At 43.3% G+C, this 18920-nt stretch overlaps 1 long non-coding RNA gene across 1 annotated transcript in view; it reads left to right on the top strand.

The window, feature by feature from the left end:
• The window catches only part of LOC102167638, a 99636-nt gene that overhangs the window by 2817 nt on the left and 77899 nt on the right, over positions 1–18920 (top strand). The window contains exon 2 of the long non-coding RNA XR_303172.2: positions 5417–5519. This is a non-coding gene — a long non-coding RNA (uncharacterized LOC102167638). The remainder of the gene's footprint in view (positions 1–5416; positions 5520–18920) is intronic.

Raw genomic sequence — 18920 nt, 5'->3', positions numbered from 1 at the left:
TGGACAATAAGCAATAAATATTATAATTAGCTAGTTATATAGTATGCTAAAAAGGGAGATGCGGGAAAGGGTGAGGACAGTTAAGCAAAATGGTGGGGTAAATTTTAATTTAAATGGAGTAAGTCAGGGTATACCTCATTGAGAAAGTGACATTTGAGAAAGAGTTGAAGGGCATGGGACAGGGTGGGTGGTATTGTGCAATGCCTGGGGGTGAGCATCCCAGGCAGGGGTGGATACCCAGTGCAAGAGCCCTGAGGTGAGAGATCAACAGGATTTCTTATACCTTGTCAATGAAATGTAACTTAGTACAACCTCTTTGAAAGACAATTTGGCATTATGTTTTAAATGTGAACAGCAATTCTACAACTAAGTATATACCCCGAATACACTCTTTTAGACATGGGCTGAGAGGAAATGTACAAGGGTGTTCATAGCAACAGTCTTCACAATTGCAAAAATATTAAGTAACTCCAAAGTCCAGGCATGGGGTTTTAAACCATCTTGTCAGGGTATAAGAGCAAGTTATCTATTGCTGTAAAATAAATCATCCTTTGGAGTTCCCATCGTAGCTCAGTGGTAATGAACCTGACTAGTATCCATGAGGACGCTGGTTTGATCCCTGGCCTCGCTCAGTGGGTTAAGGTCACAGCGTTGCTGTGGCTGTGGTGTAGACTGGCAGCTACAGCTCCAATTTGACCCCTAGCCTGGGAACTTCCATATGCTGTGGGTGTGGACCTGAAAAGACAAAAACAAATTAAAAAATAATAATCCTCCAAGTTAGTGGCTTAAAACAATGAGAATAATTTTGTTCTGTTTCTGTGGGTCAGAAATTTGGACAGGTCACAGGAGGAATGACTTGTCTCTCCTCCACAGCATCTGGGGACCCAGCTGGAAAGACTTGAAGATTGGGAGTGACTCAACAGCTAGGACCTAGAGTTATCTGGAGATGTCAGGAGTCATATGGTTTGTGGTTGATGCTGGCTCTTGGCTTGGATCTGAACTAGGCTTTTGGACAGGAAACCTAGGCATGGTCCCTCCATGTGGGATAGTTTGGACTTTCTCACAGCATGGGGGCTTGGTTCCAAGAGTGTGGGCCCTTGAAAAGCAAGGTAGCAATACCTGGACTTTTTATGATGTAATCTTCAAAATTATAGTGTTACTTCTGTTTCACTTTATTGGTGGAGGCAGGTGTGAAGGTCCACTTAGGTTCAAGGGGAAGGGACATGGATACCACTACTTAATGGGAAGAATATCAAGATAACAGTGTAAGCAAAGCATGTGGATTGGGAGATATTGTTGTGACTATATTTGAAAAGTACAGTTTGCCATAGTCCACCGTCTGGACACAGTAGATCTATTCCTCTCACAGGCAAAATACACTCATCCCCTGCCTTGAGACTTCCAAGGCTTATTCCATTATGGCATCAGCTTGAAGTCCAGGATCTCATCATTTAAATTAGGTTCAAATGTGAATGAAGCTACTCAGATATGGTCCTTAAGGATGAATTTGAGTATATTCTGCTTAATGTGAAGAACTGTGAACTAAAGAGATGTTTTCTGCTCCCCACATAGCCAACATACAGTGGTAGGTTAAGCATAAGCTCTACACTCTTTGGTTCATAAAGAGGAAAATAGCAGGCATATAGCAGTCACTGGTGCATAGTAATTCTGAAATTTATTTGAGCTCATATTACAAGTTTATTCCATAATAAGGGCTCAATTCTGCTCCCTGGAAATTGTTGTTTGTGTCTCTTGGATCTTGGGATTTTGATCTTACCTTCTGAGTCACTTTCCTTTTTACATGAAAAGCAGCTCATGTTTATAGCTGAGTGATTTTTTCCAGACCTATTCTCTGCTTGTAGCAGTTTTCAGGTTCAAAGACCTCTTCATTTTGTAGTTTATGTCTCTCTCTATTGAAACTGACATAATCCTTTAAAAACTTTGTGGGCTTTTATATATCAGTTTATAATCCATTCCATTGATCAAAAAGCCATATCAACAATGACATTTGAGTTACATGTTTGAGGCTGGATTCCTAATGAGGCTGCTGTGGAACATTGATTGCCTTTAAGATGTTAGGAATCTTTATTTTTTAATAGAGAGAATCTGTAAGACATGCTTTCACATCCTTATGAGAGAAGAAACATTTTTGTAATATTGGAATAAAGATCTCTGAAAATCAATTCCTCTATAAAAGCAGGTAGAACACTGGAAAAAAATGCTGTAATCAATTTTTCAGAATTCTGGAAATTAACAAAAGACCTGTAACAATTAGAGCAGTGTTTATCTTAAGACACCATCTTGGCAAAACAGCAAGCTTTATGATATTTTAACTTGCTTTATTCCCATACCCTCTCCCCAGTTCCATGGTAGCCTTGAAAACCAACAGACTTGGAACCATGGTACCTGTGAAAATCATCAGCCTAGCAACCACTTAATGGAGCAGCATGGGTTTGAAGTGCCCCCCAAGGCCCCATCTTCATGAATGGAGACTTGCCATTACTTAACCAGTCTGGCAGCTTCCTAGAAAAGTCCCATCCACAGAGCTTATCTTGATTTGCCTGACTCAGAGTTCACTCTGAGCTATATCCCTTGTGTTTTTGTCAAAAACAATCAGCTGCAGTTGTTTAACATCAGGCTGTTTGAGGCAGTGATACTGCTTGGGGCAAGAGGCTGACCAAAAAACTTAAAAATCTGAGGAATGAGATGTCCATAGAGGGCTCTATTCTAGAAGCTCAGCAAACTCCAAATAGGATAAATTCAAAGATATCTACATGCATCATAGTCAAAGTGCTGAAAGTCAAAGACAAAGAGAATATTAAAATAAGTAAGAGGAAAACAACTCATACAGGTTTTTCCTTAATAAGATTAACAGCTGACTTCGCATCAGAAACCATGGAGGCCACAAGATAGTGAAATGACACATCAAAGTACTGAAAGAGTAAGAGTGTCAACCAAGAATTTTGTATTGAGCAAAACTATCCTTCAGAAATGGAGGAATTGCATTCCAAAAGAAACAAAAAAATAATAAAAAAATTACTGTGAGGAACTTCCCTGTAAATTATACTACAGGGAATTCTTCAACTGAAATGAAAGGATACTCAGCAGTAAACTGAATCCACATAAAAAAATAAAGAGGAGTTCCCATTGTGGCTCAGTGGTTAACAGATCTGACTAGGAACCATGAGGTTGTGGGTTCAATCCCTGGCCTTGCTCAGTGGGTTAACGATCCGGTGTTGCAGTGAGCTGTGGTGTAGGTTGCAGACGCGGCTTGGATCCTGCGTTGCTGTGGCTGTGGTGTAGGCCAGTGGCTACAGCTCCAATTGGACCCCTAGCCTGGGAACCTCCATATGCTGTGGGTGTGGCCCTAAAAAAAAAGAAAGAGCATTGTATAGGTAACTACATGAGTAAATGTAAAAGGTGGTATATTTTTATTTGTAACTTTTCTTTTCCTATCTGACTTAAAAGAAAACGCATAAAGCAATAATTATAAAATTGTATTGGTGTATTTACAATGTAGATATATAGTTTATATGATAGTAATAGCACAAAAGAGGCAGAGAATGAGCAAAACCATATTATAGCAAGGTTTTATGCTATTGAAATTAAATTGGTATTAATCCAAATGAGATTGTTCAAAGAAGAAATCATAAGACAAATTAGAAAATTCTTTGAGATAAACGCAAATAAAAACATAGAATACTCAAACTTTTAGGTTACAATGAAAGGAGTACTTAAAGGGACATTCTAGCTATATATTAAAAAAAAGAATTAAGATCTCAAATCACTAAGATAACCTTCCATGTAAAGAAACTAGGAAAAGAAGAGCAACCTAAACCCAAAGCTACCAGAGGAAAGAAATAATTAAAAAAGTGAAATAGGGAATAGAGGAACAACAGAGAAAACCAATACAACCAAAAGTTGTTTGTTTGAAAAGATCAATAACTAAGTGGGGTGGGTGAAGAAGACTTAATTTCTAAAGTCAGGGGTGAAAGAGGTTACAGACCTTACAGACATAAAAAGAGTTAGAAGGAATACTGTGAATGACTGTATTCCAACAAATTAGATAGCTTTAGATAAAATGGAACAATTGATAGAAAGACACAAACTACTGCACTGTCACAAGAATAGAGAATCTGAATAGACCTGTAACAAGTAAGGAGATTGAATTAGTCATTTAAAAACATCCCATAAATAAAAGCCGAGGCCCAGATGACTTAAATGGTAAACTCTACTACACATTTAAAAAAGAACTAATGCCACTTCTTCACAAACTATTAAAAAATAATATAAGAAAAGGGAATACTACCCAACTCAGGCTATAAGGCCAGTATTACCCTGATACCCAAGCCAGACAAAGACATCACCAGAAAAGAAAACTATAGGCCAGTATTCCTCATGATTATAGATATAAATATCCTCAGCAAAATACTAGTAAACCAAACCCAGAAACATATAAGAAGGATTATACACCGTGACCAAGTAGGATTTATCCCAGAAATTCAAGGTTGATTCAACTTGTGAAAATTAATCAGTGTAACATACCATGTTGATAGACTAAATGGCAAAGATCTCATGATCATCTTAATAGATGAAGAAAATCATTTGACAGAATTGAACGCCCTTTCATGATGAAAAACCCATAACTGATATGCTATTTTATATTGCCTTAAGATCAGGAAGAAGGCAATGATCTCCACTCTTTCCACTTCCACCTACTTATTTTTATTTTTTTATTTTAAAAATTATTTTGTTTTTAAAAATTAGAGTGTCGTTGATTTACAGTGTTGTGTCAATTTCTGCTGTACAGTATAGTGGCCCAGTCATACATATACACACATTCTTTTTCTCATAACTGTCTTCCATCATGTTCTATCCCAAGAGAAATTAGGCAAGAAAATGGTCAAAGGATTTGAATACATGTTTCTCCCAAGAAGATACGCAAATGGACAAAAAGCACATGAAAAGATGCTCAAAAATCATTAGCCATTGGGGAACTGCAAATCCAAATACAATGAAACAGCATTTCATGCCCACTAGAACGGCTTTTTAAAAAGCCAGACCAGGCGAGTGTTGCTGAGGATGAACAGAAGTAGGAAACCTCATACATTGTTAGTAGAAGTGTAAAATGGTACAGCCACTTTGGAGAACATTTTGGTAGTTTATCAAAAATTGAATGTAAAGTTACTATAGGAGCAATTCCACTCCTGGGTTTTTATCCAAGAAAACTGATAATTTATGTCCACACAAAAACTTATTTATGAACATTTATAGCCCCCAAAGTGGGAACAACCCAAATATCCATCAGCTGACAAATGGATAAAGTGAGATATATACATACAATGGAACATTATCTGACAATAGAACAAAGTACAAAGACTGATACTGTTACTATGTCTTTTTTTTTTTCTTTTAGAATTGGAAACCACAGAATTTAAATAAGCTGCCCAAGATCACACAGCTAGTAAGTGGTAAAGCTGTGATTATCATCCAGGAGGAGGCCATCCAGGCTGGAGCTGGTGGGTGAGGACAAAAACGGTAGGAGACAGGGCTGGAGGCACGTGGAGGGCCTGGGTCATTGTCCAGCCTTGTAGACTGTGGAAAAAGGGTTTGACTTTTATTCTGTGTGCATGAGAAACCAGCAAGAAGACTTAAGCAGTAAAGTATATGATTTACTGTTCATATAAAAAAGCCAGTGACTAACTTTATTTTCTTAAAAAATTATATTTTATCATTCTAAAGCCTAAAATTATTCATTTGGAAAATACAGAAAAGCATGAAGTCGAAAATAAAAATCGCCCTTGATTGTACACCTTGCAGACAAAAGGTGATCACTGTTAACCTTGAAATGCAGGAACCTTGGAATAAGTTTTCTAATCATTGATAGATGTTTATATTTCAGCAAAATTAGAATGATCACCCTATACTTATTGGTCTGCCAACCAGCACTTAAGAAAAATCTAGTGTCAAGTGATAATTTTGTTGCAAGGTTTTGTAGGAAGAAACGGACACTGGTGCAGGTGATGGGAGAACCTGAGAGTGGGGTAGGGGGATGGAAAAAAAAGCCCGTTGTGTTCCAGGGAGATTAGCTCAGCAGGACGATGGGTCCTGTGTGGGGCAGGGGTTTAGGCTGTCTCATTCGAAGGCTGCTTTTGAACCACATGTGAGTTTGCTGAAGATTCCATTTTCTCTGAGTTCTCTGAGGACCAGACTCAAGCCAACACCTTTTCTTCCCCTCCAGGCCTTGGCCACAAAATCCCAGCGATCCTGTGCAACTTCTAAAGTAGAGAGACTGCCTTTCCATGCTGTTCCCTGTGTCTGCCTTGTCCTCATCTTCCCTTCCTTTCACTAGATCATAATTCTGGCATGAGAGCTTGGTTAGGTTGTATGTCTCAACCTGCCCTCCTGTTCATAATTACATCCCCAATTTTGTATCAGATTCAGCCCTAAGTACTTTTTGTGTTTATCGCTTAAATTAATCCTACCTCCCATCCTCGGAGGCAAGTCATATTAGCTTTTTCACTGATGAGGAAACTGAAACTCAAAGAAGTCACAACAGCTAGAAAGTAGCAGAGCCAGCTGAACTTGAGTATGTCTGACCCCAAATTCCATGTCTTTAACCACTTCATATAGTCTATGTCTCCTCAAAACCTCTATCATCAGTCATTTTGTTAGTGGCAGAAGTTCTCTCTCCATCTCACCCTAGGCTGGGGCTGGGCTGAAGTATGAGCACAGGTTATTGGTCAGGCCAACCAGCCCTAAAGCCCCTTTAAGACATGCAAATAATGGGTGTGGGCTTGGGGTCAGTCAGCCAGAAGCCCAGGCTGAAGAACTACCATGCAGATCCACCAGGGAGAGGACCTGGTTTGGGGAAATGAGGACACCTCCTCTTTAAAAATCAGGGCTGAAATTCTGAATCCTCACACCCATCAGGGCCTCCGCCACAGCTGGATTGGATCAGATTGAAGTAACTTCTCCAAAGCCAAGTGGGAAAATACGCAGGATGCCGGGCCACCAGGCACCATTCCCAGGGAAGCTGACCCTGCTGCTGCCCCCTCCCTCCATTCATGGAAAAGTACAGGCAGTGCTGGGCCCCGCAAGCCTTCAGGCAAATGCCTGGCTACCCTAGACTCACAACACAAACCTGACTGGTTTGTCCTTGGTCCAGGGCTGGAGGAAAATAGTTTCCCAAAAAAGCCGTTTAAGAAAAGTGGAAAATATCCACAGCCCAAGTGTCTGCACAGAGTAGGGGCGGGAAGTCCTCTAGACAGGCTTGTAGCGAAGATTCTGTGGTCCTCCTTCGACAAGGCAGGAAGGAATGTGAAACCCTATCACCCGGAGGAGGAGAAATGCACAGTATGCCTTTCACTTTCTGCCCGCTCGCTCTCAGAAAGGATCAGGGTTGTGGATCATGCTGCAAAGTCGCAGCTTCTTGAGCAGCTGCCTCAGACAGCAGTGGTTCAGCGGGTGGGTGAGGCAGCATACTGGTCTGTGGAATATCACCCAGGTGCTCAGTGGGGAGCTGGAACATGCATTAGTTTCCCATGTGCTAACCTAACTCTATTATCTCTTCCTCATCTCCTCCCTGGTATAGGGGTTCACAGTTTGCATAATTGCAGCAAACGTGAAAGCGAGGTATAGATAGATGTATTACTGGGTATATTGTACAGAAGAAGAGACTAAGGTTCGTGGGGGTTGTCTGCTGAGGGCCACATAAACCTCAGTCTTCTGTGAACCCCGTGTCCTCATGCTACACCATGGCATGCCTCACGGCTTTGTCCCTTAGACACTCCCAGGGTCCCTGTCATTTCAGAAGCAGGAAGTGCTAGGGGAGTGAGTGCTGTGGTCAGGAGGCTGACCTGTGGTAGTGTGTGTAGTTGGCTTACTGACTGTGTGAAAGAGTGCATGTCTGACCTTGGACAAGTCACTTTACCTCTCTGTGCCTCAGTTCCTTCATCTGCATGATGCAGGTGTAGAGTTGGATAACCTCTAAGTCCCCTCCTACTCCAAAGTTTTGAGGTGCTGGCTATATTTTCTGATCAAACACAAATTTCCTAGGCCCTGCCACTGAAGCCATCACCTTCTCCCTAGTCTGTTCAGCCGTGTTCGCCGGCACAGACTCTGCTGTGACCTTTCCTGATATCCACCTTGCCCCGTGAAGTGGGCCAGGCACAGAGTTTGGAAGCCCAAGGCCTGCTTTAGCCTCTGCATCTCGACACAGAGCCCAGGCTGGGTTGCCCACAAGAGATGCTCTGCAAGTGTTTTTGATCCTTTTGCTGGTTCAGCCCTGGGAGGGTAAGAGAGTGAAAGGCGAGAGGGAAACTCATGTGTATAGGAAATCCAGAGCCTCAGTGTTGGGGGTTAGGTGTGAAGCATTCAGCCAAGGTTTGGGGTCTGAGGTTGAGGTTTTTGATCAGGATAGGGGAAATGCTATGACTCCATCAACCCAAGTCAAAAGTCTTCTGGATTTAGAATGAATATTGAGAGGGTGGTGTATTTCCTTCTCATGGTCTTAGATGGCTGGGTGTCCTTGATTGGACTAATGGTATGGGGTATAGAAAGGCAGGTGAGGGGCTCCAGACAGGCATCAAGGAGTTGAGTTCCTGAAGTCCCCAGAGTGCTCGAGGGCCTTGGAGAGCTTGTTTTTCACACCTGGTGATCAGCTGAGTAACGTTTGTCTAGAAGTTCTGTGGACAAGCCTCCTCTGGGTCCAGACCTGAGCTGGTCCAGTGGTGCTGGTGGTGTGGGGACAGCATGTTGAAGCTGCTTGGGAGTGAAAGGACTGGCACGGGGATGAGGGTGGGGCTGCATTTCTGCTGGGCTGGAACGCCTCCTCCTGTGTGTGTGTGTGTGCAGATGGCAGGGAGTGGAGGGCGGCTGTGTGGCTCCAGGCTTCCCCAGCCCAGCCACCATGTTTGAAATCCAGTTTATTGAATTTACAGTAAAGGTTTTATGGGGCTTTCCTGGAAGCTTCTCATTATGGAAACTCTTGTGCTGGCAGTTTGGTGGCTGGTGTCTGGTTTGCTTGGGAGAGGTTGAGTCAGGCCCTGCCTTGATGGAAAGTTCCTCTGCCTGGGTCACTGGAGAGGAGCAGGCTGGGGGCCCCAGCGGGCCTGCCAGGTCCTTGGAGGGGATGGCGGTCCCAAATTTGTTTCCACTTGTTTCCTCTCTGTCCATCCTCTATGGGTTCCGAACATCTCAGGGAAAGCTGTGATGAGAAAGTCACCTCAGTTATTAAAGCCATTTTTGTTATTTTCCACATGTTTGGAAAGCATGAGGTGTTGGTCCACTTAAAAAAACTAAGCCAACTTCACAAAAATAGATTTGCTGATTATAAACAGCAGGAAAACACACATGCAGGGTCACATCTGGATCAAGGGTCCTTTGGCATGGCAAGATGTGCCACCAACTGCCCAATACCAGCTTCTTTGACTTTTCCACCATGTGCTTGGACTCCCAATTTGCACCTTCCTCACCACTAGGCTCCCATTCCAACCCCAGGGCTTTGGGGAGAAGAATGGGGGTTTTGGGCTCTAGGATCTTTGGAAAGGCCCAAAAGCCTAGTCTATGAATGTGGATGGCTCTTTCCCATCGAGGTCCTGGCATAGAGACAGATTCACAAGTTACCAGCCCTTCTTTGGCTGTTCATGAGACTAGCAGGCCTGCAGTGCTGGGTCACTAGTCCTTTCCCACGTGCCTTTTGTCACTGGTCTTCTGTTCTTTAAAATGAAGGCAGAGGAGTTCCTATCATGGCTCAGCAGAAACAAATCTGACTAGCATCCATGAGGACGCAGGTTCAGTCCCTGACCTCAGTCAGTGGGTTAAGGATCCGGCATTGCCATGAACTGTGGTATAGGTCACAGACAAAGCTCAGATCCTGTGTTGCTGTGGCTGTGGCGTAGGTCGGCAGCTACAGCTCCGATTTGACCCCTGGCCTGGGAACTTCCATATGCTGCAGATGTGGCCCTTAAAGGACTAAATAAATAAATAAATAAAATGCAGGGACATTCATAAAACAGGACATGCTGCCTGGTGTTTGACAATTGCGAAATTCAATTACATTGTTAAGGTTTCTCTGGGCGCTGATGTGTGTCCCTGTTCATGAGGGTGTTAGGGAAGGTTCCCTAAGAGCAAATGTGGTCCCTCTGCAGTGCTAGTGGACAGCTACCTTCTGATGGTCCCAGATGTTCAAGCCTGGTCTGGGCTGCCTGGGACCCAACGAGCCGCCCGCCACCAGAGAAATCAGCTGTGGTTTTCGTGACTGCTCTGAGGAGTGGTTGGCCCAGATAATCCCTAAGCTTCCTAACCTGAGGGTCTATGGGGAAGCCAGTTAGAGTGGACAAGGGTCATCTTTGGAGTTCAGGTGCCAATTCTCATCCACACTTGGTTTTCTTCTCTGCAAAATAGAAGAGAATAATATCAAGACCACTCTAAGAAATGAAACAACTGGAGTTCCCATTGTGGCTCAGCAGTAATAAACCCGACTAGTATCTCTGTGGATGCAGGTTTGATCCTTGGCCTCCCTCAGTGGGTTAAGGATCTGGCATTGCCGTAAGCTGTGGTGTAGGTTGCAGATGTGGCTTGGGTCCCATGTTGCTGTGGCTGTGGCTGTGGCTGGCAGCTGCAGCTCTAATTGACCCCTAGCCTGGGAATTTCCATATGCTGTTGTTGTGGCCCTAAGAATACCAAAAAAAAAAAAAAAAAAAAAAAAGAAACAAGTTACGTGGAGTACCTGGTACTTGGATGGCAGTTTACTAGAACTCCCTTTTCTTCACTTCAAGTCAGTTGTGTGCTTACAGTCCAGGCTCCACACTGTAAACAATCCTGTATTTTAAAATAAACAACCATGTAGCTTCATTTGATACATGATATATACACACACATGAGTGTTTGCATCTTGTTTTGATTTCTTCCCACTGTTTGTGTTTCCGATACATATGTCTGGGTGAGTGTGTCTGTCCTAGACGGCAGAGCCCTGAGGAACTCCAAGCCACATTGGCACAGTTATCTTCCTCGTGAGGATGATGATGGCATAATGACACCCATCCTACATTTATGATTGCATGTGACTTTCACAGTAGCCCTGGGATGTAGGAAGGACTAATAAGGTGAATAGCCACAGCTGATGAGGGATTTCCCAGAGAACCACAGCTAGGATAGCAACAGGACTGGGCCTGGAACACAGACCCAGCTATGAATTGAGCTGAAGACTCCTTAGGATTTCCCTCTCTTCACCTCCCTCCAACCTTACCCCAGACACTCTTTTTTTTTTTTTTTTTGATATGATTCTTATTACTCTTTTGGGGGGCTTGGCTTGAATTCCAGTAACCAAATTAGATGGCTAATTTTCCATGTGAGCACTAAGCAACATAATCTAAAAGACAAAGAAGCCTGTTCTTCAGACCCTGCAGGCCTGGGTGTCTGGGGTAGCTGAGGGCTCAGTCACCTGCAGCCTGAAGGCCCTGGGGAGGCAGAGCGATGGGCCCTGTAGCTAGAACAGCACAGAGGAACATGGCCATTTGTCCAGGGATCTGCAGGCTAACTGCTTTAGACAGTGATGCTCTCCTGGTCAGCCTTTTTCTCTTCCTAAATTAATTAACACGTTCATTCATTCATGAATGGCCTGCATGCCTTTGGCCTGCGTGGCATGCTATGCTCAGTGCTTTGTCATATACAGGAAAGGTGAGATCCTCCCTGGCCTTGAGGATTTTGCAGTTTGTTGATGAGTCAACTAGACAATGGAAATAGACAAATAGAAGCACCAGAGAATAATCTAAATATTTCTAAAGAAAAACATACATGGCAAAACCAGGATTTCAATCCTGGCTCAGTGTGGGAAGCAGGGATTCAGCCCAGGCTTTACTGCAGAATCCCAGGCGGAGGGGAAAGGCGAGGTGTGCATGAGCGATTCAAGGCTTACAGCTGTGTGCCAGGCTGGCCCCTGATCAGACACAGCAATCACCCTAAGTGCAACTAACCCATGGGCCCACCAGTGACTTGGATGCTTGAAACAGTGAGCCAGGCTGAAGAGTTTCCCCTCTAAATGTTCTAAACCAGACAGAATAAGTTCTGAACTGTTCTGAACTGAGAGAATCAGGTAGCCTTGGGTGCTGAAACTGCCAGATCAGGACGTGGGAGAGGAGGGTGGCCAGGCTGGATGCACGTGAGCCAGCAGTCAGAGGAGCAGGTGCTGTGAGGTGAGGAGAAGATACGGAGAGTTTAGGGGATCAGAGAGCCGCTCAGAGGTGAGGAACAAGAGGTAGGCACAGAAAGAAGTCAAATCATGTGAATGGAGGAAAGTTAGATGGAAGATGCACAAACTACCCTGCTAAGCGCCCTAGGACTGCTGCAGATCTAGAACCAACCTCGGGCCTGAGCCTGCACCTGCCCCTGACGCTAGGCTGCTTGGCTTCACTGGTTTCCTGTGTCCCTGGGTCTGTCAAGAAACACCTATTACCAGAGGGAACATGGTCAGCCTCAGATGCATGCAAGCAATAGATAATTTAGCCTTACTAACTTCTTAGAGACCTGGAGGATGAGGATTGGTGGAATGGCCATGTGTCCAAGCACATACATACTCATGTGCACACACAACCGTACCTTAATTTAAATGGCCTTGTAGGCTCAGATGCGATATGGGAATTTGTGGGTATGGAGTGGCAGGGCTGTGGGGAGGGCCAAGTGGTGCGACGTGGGCCAGATTGGCAAGGGAGTCATAGCCTCCTGTCCTGGGTAGTCCACTTGGAAGAATTAATGGGTCATGACTGTAGAAACTGCTAATTTTGGTTTCCTTCAGGATGTAGATGTCATTTAAAGTCAAACTCTTTCCCAGTACTTGTGCCCAGAAAATGATTTATTGGGAAATACTAATGCTATTCTCCGTGTCCGATGTGAGCAGTGTGATGCTGTCTCGGAGCAGAGGACATGTGGCCAGAGGAGCAGCAATTCAGTGTTGTCCCTAGAGGCCATTTCTGGGAGGTGTTTATCTTGTCTGCCTTAAGACCCTTCATTATAGCTGACTCTTCCTCATACTAATTCTTCAGATACCTTTAACATGTGTCATCTGTACATATCCTTTTGGTATCCATCACCTACAGTTTTGTCTGTTGCCCTCAGACAGAGGTTTGTATTTGGGGGTTTATTGTTTCCTTCGCTTCCCTGAACCTTGGATCCTGAGGGGCCAGGAGTCCCTGATCTGGTACTCTGTGCTATGTGACCTTTGGCAAACCACAGCTGTCTCTGAATTTAAAGTGGGAATGATGATATTCAGCCAGGCTCTCATAAAGGAATAGGGATCATATGCCAGTGTTTTGAGAAAGCTTTATAAACTCTGAATTGTAGTGCTAAGTGAGGAATTGATATTATTTTTCTTCTTATAAGGACTCTGCCTTATAGTTTTTTAATGGATTTCTCCCAACTCCAACCCCAGAAAAATTAGTGCACTGATGAGAAGATAGGAGGAGCTCAATAAATAATTGTTGAATATGATCATCATTGTTTTCATCTTCACACATTCCTTCTTATGCCTCTCTGGTGCTGCACAGGGAACTTGCCCTTGCTGCGACACTGACGGATGAGCATGGACACACATGTGACCGTGGGAAGGCATCAGGAAGTTACATAACTTGCCAGTAGAGAATAAACATCATTTACACATAAAGGCTAAATGCACATCAGAGATTAGGAAAAGCAATGAGTGAATAATTGAGATAAGAAAGTAGCTTGTGGGAACAGCTTTGAGATCCAGATTGAAGCAGGGTGGAGCAGGGGAAACTGCTCTTATGTGATTAATCTAAGAAGACCTTCCAGAGGAAGTGGGTTTTCAGGAGCAGGTAGACTGGAGGAAGGGATGGGCTCAGTGATAAGGTGGCCAGGGAGCATTCCAGGAACATGAGTGTCAGTTCTGCAGGCTGCCGCGCTGAGATATCCTCAGGGCGGCCCACTCCTTTCAACAGCTTGGAATGGCTAGAGATGTGTGCACATGTGTGTTTGTCTTTGTGTGTAGATGGTAGAGTAGGAGGAAGATAAGGGACAGACAGTGAGGATGGGAAAAAGGAAAGGAGAACTTGGTGGGAGCGATGAATATATTAGATTGATAAGCCATGGACATTAGATATTAGAGGAATCCCATGAAGAAATGAAGTCCTACTGTACAGCACAGGGAACTATATAACCAATCTCTTGAGGTAGAACATGATGGGAGATAGTATGAGAAAGAGATTGTACATGTATGTATGACTGGGTCACTATGTTCTACAGCAGAAATGGACACAACACTGTAAATCAACTATAATAAAAAGAGAGAGGTTAAAATCCGAGGAAGGGATAAGGTTAGGGGTGAGAGCAAAGTAAAGACTTAGATCCTGAGATCCACATGGTGATGTATAGACCTCACCAGAGTTTAGTTGCGCCATGGCCAGTTGGCCTGGCACCTTTCCTTTTGAAGACTTATTGTTCGAATTGAGTTTTTTAAAATACATTTTATTGGAGTATAGTTGATTTACAATGTTGTATTAGTTTCAGGTATACAGACGGCAATGGTGAATCAGTTATATATATGTCCATTCATTTTCACTATATTTATTTTCACTAGAGTATTGAGTGGCTATCCCCATGCTGTACAGTGGGTCCTTGTTACCCATCCATCCCATGTATAGTAGTGTGTATATGTTATTCCTAATCTCCCATTTTATTCCTCCCCCTACCATGTTTTCCCTTTGGTAATCATAAGTTTGTTTTCCAAGTCTTTGAGTCTGATTCTTTTTTTTTTTTTTTTTGCCTGTCTGATTCTGTTTTATTAATAAGTTCCCCTGTATCATTCTTTGTTAGATTCTACATGTTAGTGATCTCATATGATTTTTGTCTTTATCTGACTTCACTTAGTATGATAATTTCTAAGTCCATTCATGCTGCCTCAAATGGCACTATTTCCTTTTTTATGGCTGAGTAATATTCCATTGTGTATATGTACCACATCTTTTTTTTAACATTCTTTTAAAAAAATATTATTTTCTATCATGGTCTTTCCCAGGAGATTGGGTATATTTCCCTGTGCTATACCGTCAACCTCATTGCTTTTCCATTCTATTCTTTTAAATGATTTTTATTTTTTCCATTATAGTTGGTTTACAGTGCTCTGTCAATTTCTGCTGTATAGCAAAATGACCCTGTCATACATATATCCATTCTAAATGTAGTAGTCTGCATCTACTAAACCCAAACTTCCAGTCCATCCTTCTCCCCCTGACCCCCACCTTGGGAATCAAGCTTTTATTTGTCGTTGAAACCCCCAAGTTCTCATTTGTTCGAGGTATCAGGAGTGAGCGATCTGATTAGGAGGCACCATGCAGTTGGCCTGGATTTCTGAATGTGCACGTCCCCTTGAAGTGAGCAGGACTGGGCTTCCCTCTGCCCAAGCCAGCATTCAGACATAATCTCAGCATGGCCATGCCCCAGAGGGCGGGGGAAGCGCAGGAATATTTCAGCCTATTTCCAGCTGGAGAAACTGAGGCCCTGAGAAGTAAGAGGAGCTTCATAATAATGAGATAATGAACTAGCTGCAGAGCTGAGAAGAAATTGGGGATTTGGCTCAGAGTGGCTGCTATCCAGTACAGTTAATGGGTGTGGTTGTGCGCCTTTTCCTCTCTGGTCCTCCTAAATCTTCAAAAAGGACATCAGAGATGACATGGTTTAAAAACAGACCCTGTTTCCTGGGAAAGAATGTGTGGCATTGGGAGAATTACATAATCTTTAGAAGTCTAGTGTCTGTAAACAAAAAGTCATGACAATACCTCCTCATCACTGTTTTGATGGGTCACTGAGGTCAGTAATGGATCTTAATCTCAGGATCCAATTTCTGACCCTTTAGCTGAACACATGAGCCACTGCAGTGCCCACTTGGTGGAGATTACGTCCACCTGGACTGAGCCCTCTCTCAGTTACCCAGTTGCGTGCTGGGGGCCATGACTTGGTCAGCTTAGACACCAGCTAATCTAATGTGAGTCTGTATCCTGTTAGGTTTGCTTTCTTAGTTGTGTTATCACAGTGGGGTGGGGGTGGGAAAGTAGCTTGGAGTGCCTACTATGTGCTGGGCAATTTCTAGGTGCTCTACATAAATGATTTTATGGAATTCTTGTCACAGTCCTATAAGGGGTTTATCAAACCAAGAGTTGGCATCCCTTAAGACATTTTTTTTTTTTTAACCTGGGTAGTCCTGGATCCTGAGTGGTAGAAGGAAAGACTGGTATTTTCAGAATCCACATTGAAGAGACCATGAAGCTGAGTGTTGTGAAGACCACATTCCTTGTCTGAGCCCCACGTACTCTTCAACTCACCGTGAGACTTATAGTCTTGGTACTTGTTGGAGGAAATTGACCACACCCTTCTTGAAGCTCTCTTCCATGGCTTCAGTTCTTTTCTGGTTCTCCCTCACCTCAGCCTTTCCTTTATTCTCTGAGGGGGGGCAGCTCTTCTTTGCCTACCCCTTAAAAATGAGCTTTCCCTAAGAGCCTCAGCTTTTTTCTCTCTTCATGTTGGCTGTTCATTTTCCTTTCCAGGGTCATAGATTACTCCACACCTTCAAATTAGTTCCCAGAGCTAATTTGTCAACTAATAGTTACCTCCCAGAGTTGCCTCTTGGTTGTCCCTTAGGCACATCCAACTCTACAAGCTCCAAATTGAACTCAGCATCTTTCTTCCTAATCAGCTCCTTCTCTTAATTTCTGGTTTGATGAATGACATCATTATCAAGCTGACCTCCCAAGCCTGAGGCTAGGAATTAGTCTAGACTCCTCTATTTCCTTTACCTTCCACACCCAATCGTTAACCTCCTGCCTTCATATCACTTTTTCCTTGCCATCTTGATCCTTAATTTAGACCCTCTTTTTTTGTTTGTTTGAGGTTAAGCTTCTGTTCCCTTTGTTGGAGAAATACTTTTAAATCTGTGAAATGGATTTTTTTTCCCTTTCTGGCTCCTGGCACCTTCAAGTTGAAGGCCAAACTCTGCATGATCTGACTCAATTCACCCCTCTCCAGTTTCGCCATGCCCCCAGCTTCTCTCTCCCAGATGGGATAAGAACCCTTCCAGTTTGTGCTGTTCTGTCTGGAATGCCTCTCTTCCACTTAGCTGTCTGGTGAATATCTCATCTTAAGGGTCACTTCTCTTGGGAAGACCTTCCTGATAACCACTTCAGCCTCTGCACGCCCACTGTCCTTGACACACACACACATCTTCCACAACTGGTGGGACGTCCTCAACCAGGCTGAAACCCTCTTGAGAGCGCAAGCGTGTCTTATCTACACGTCTCCCTAGTGTTTATCATCGTGTTTAGCACGTGGTGGGAATTCAACAATATTTGTCGAATGATCAATGATGGGAGGTAGCGCACATTGAAATCCATGCTGCTTTGCGCAGGGGGTTGGTGAGCGCTTGTTCTCGCCGCTAGAGGGCACCCTCGCCGTGTGCTTCTCTGGAGGCTGAGCAAAGTAGGGCTCCACCTCCAACCAGTCATTGAGAGCTACAGTCTGGCCACTGAGTGTGTGCTGTGAGCTGTTCTGTTCCCTTAACAGGCTCCTAGATTCCCTTTTTGATGCATCCTTTATTTCCTTCATCACCCCTCCCTCACCTTGTGCTCCCTCTGGATGTATACAGCTTTCCACTGGGGCAAATCCAGACCTTTCCTTACTTCCTCTAGCAATAGCCAATAAAATCTTGACCTGAGCTGAGACACTAATTAATAACAAGTTCTTAGGGTATCATCTTTCTGGTGACATAGTTGCATCTTAACAATTGCTTTTAAAGCCTTTGAGTAACATGCTATGTGTGCTGGTAGTGGGCATATTTTGATGGGAGGGGTGGGGATGCCCTCACAGCCCCTCAGATCATACTGACCAGTGGTCTGCCTGTTGAGTGCTCAGCCTTGACTGAAGGCACACAGCCATCCACACACCACTCACATCTCCTTTTATGTACAGACTGTGATGGCCACTTCTGAAAGTTAGTGACTAGTTTTGAACTGGGCTATACTTTCGTTTTGTAGAAAATGTTGTAAAGAGTAATGCATTCTTTAGCTTCATTAATATATTTCTTCTTCATGGAAAATTCCACGGTGCCCTGTGTTGTGAAACTGTACTTGAATTGTTGTGTTCAGTTATGAGCATCTCTTTTTAAAGGCAGTGGGGATTATCCAAGGATAATATCTAAATGATGGATGCTCTGGGGACTTGCCATTTGAGGGCCAGATGAAGAAACGGGCTGTGTAGAATGGAGAAAAAAAGATGTAGGGAAAGTGTGATGGCTTTCTATCATGTGGATGCTTCCATTTCTACCAGCATATACTAGAAGAATAGAAAATGTGTTTTCAATACCAAGGAAGCTCCTGGGCTTTCTTTTTTTTTTTTTTTCTTTTTTCTTTTTTTTTTTTTTTCTGGGCTTTCTTTTGTGGTGCACAATCTGGGGAATGGGATAAGGGAGAAAACAACAGATAAAAAAAAAAAAAACTAGAGAGGCTAAGATTATCCACAGTAGTTGCACAATCAGAGAGCAAGTTAGGGTGGTTTCCCTGTGGAAAGAGACTGCAGTCTACTAGCAGGCTTGGTTGGGAATGGTTAAGAAAAAGAGAGTTTTGGGGTATCTCTTCACTAGGGTGGGAGGTCAAAAGAGAAATATAGGGAAAGGGGAGTATGAGGAGTTGTCTGCAGTTTATTATTTGATTGCCTTATGTATGTATGTATTTATTTATTTATTTTCCACTCTACAGCATGGGAACCAAGTTACACATACATGTATACATAGTTTTTCCTCCCATTGTTGTGTTGCGATGTAAGTATCTCAGTGTAGTATCTCAGATGTAGTTCTCAGTGATACACATTAGGATTTCATTGTAAATCCATTCCAAGAGCAATAGTTTGCATCCGTTAAC

This window comes from Sus scrofa, chromosome 4 (genome assembly GCF_000003025.6).
Source record: "Sus scrofa isolate TJ Tabasco breed Duroc chromosome 4, Sscrofa11.1, whole genome shotgun sequence".
In the NCBI taxonomy this organism is placed as follows: Eukaryota; Metazoa; Chordata; class Mammalia; order Artiodactyla; family Suidae; genus Sus; species Sus scrofa.
This window is presented reverse-complemented; position numbering and strand designations above follow the sequence as displayed.